Source organism: Malaya genurostris, chromosome 2, assembly GCF_030247185.1.
Source record: "Malaya genurostris strain Urasoe2022 chromosome 2, Malgen_1.1, whole genome shotgun sequence".
Taxonomy (NCBI): domain Eukaryota; kingdom Metazoa; phylum Arthropoda; class Insecta; order Diptera; family Culicidae; genus Malaya; species Malaya genurostris.
In genome coordinates, this window is record NC_080571.1 from 59177877 (window position 1) to 59179143 (window position 1267).

General features: G+C 37.3%; 1 non-coding gene across 1 annotated transcript; it reads right to left on the minus strand.

Annotated features, from left to right (window-relative positions):
• Positions 1-726: 726 nt before the first annotated feature.
• Positions 727-806, minus strand: Trnal-uag (transfer RNA leucine (anticodon UAG)). Its single transcript has one exon. It is a non-coding gene; the product is annotated as a tRNA-Leu (tRNA).
• Between the last annotated feature and the right edge of the window lie 461 nt (positions 807-1267).

Genomic DNA, 1267 nt, shown 5'->3' on the forward strand with positions numbered 1-1267 from the left:
TCACCCTTATTCTGAATAACGTCGTATCGTTTTTTACTTCGTATTTCATTTGTATTCCCCATAACGCTAGCAAAATCAAAGGTAGCTATGATTCGATCGAACAATCAATACGTCGTTATTCAGAATAAGGGCGACTATCATATATAATATTGTGGTATTCTTCAAAATAATTTTCTTCGATTCCTAAAAGAATAACCGAAATCGATTTGTTTGACCGTCTACTGATAAAAAATATCAATTGGAGAAGATTTAAATTTTTTTTTACGATTTTTCGCCCTTTTCAGTGATGGTACAAAATTTTTAACGCACTTTACTCTATATATACCCTTCCGTTCCGTTTCCGGGCCGCTTCCGTTCCGACACAGCAAATGCAGTGACATGCCGACTTCAGTGAAAATAAAAAAATATCGGTGACGACGAACGTTGTTGAACGAAAAAAAAAATGGCATTCGATTCAACGTTCTGTTTCAAATTTCGTCAAACGAAGGTCCCGTGTTGGCCTCCCGTTGAACGATTGATTGGACTTTCATTGGACCAATGAAGGACCATCGTTGAACGTTTTTTTTCTAAGAGGGTTCAAACAGAAATCGTCACCTTCGTTTGAGTTACGAAGTGTCTATTTGCAAATAAGAAAAATGAAAAAAATTCAACTCGACATTATTGCGTTAGCTAAAAATGTCAAACTGACATCACTGAATATGAACCGTTAGAGCACCAAAAAACAATTGACAGCGGTGGGATTCGAACCCACGCCATTTCTGACTGGTGCCTAAAACCAGCGCCTTAGACCACTCGGCCACGCTGCCTTAATAGTTAGAGAAGAGAGAAAAGAAATATGAAAGTGGTTGAATAGGGAGGCTCTATAAATTACGAAACAAAACATGTAAGCTCAAATATATACTAGGGCTATTGTACCAATAGTCATCTCATTAGTAAAGCCGCCATGTTATTTTACCGATTACTCAACTTTCAGTTAACGAATTGAGATAAAATTGAATACAAAATCATTGCTTTGGATGTTAAAAGCAATACCGTAGGGAAAATAGTTCGATTATTGTGCAATTGTGTTATAGTGACGCGAAAGCTCTAAGCGAATGCTCATTTTTTCATCTTACTCTGACAGTAAATCTACCGAACAGAGACAGCCGATCTCACTCTGAGATGAATGGGTACCGTTACCCCATATAACTTAAACGTTGAGTGAATTGTGTTGAGCTACATCGTGCACGAAACTTGCGTTTAGAGAAAGCTTGATGTTTACGTATTA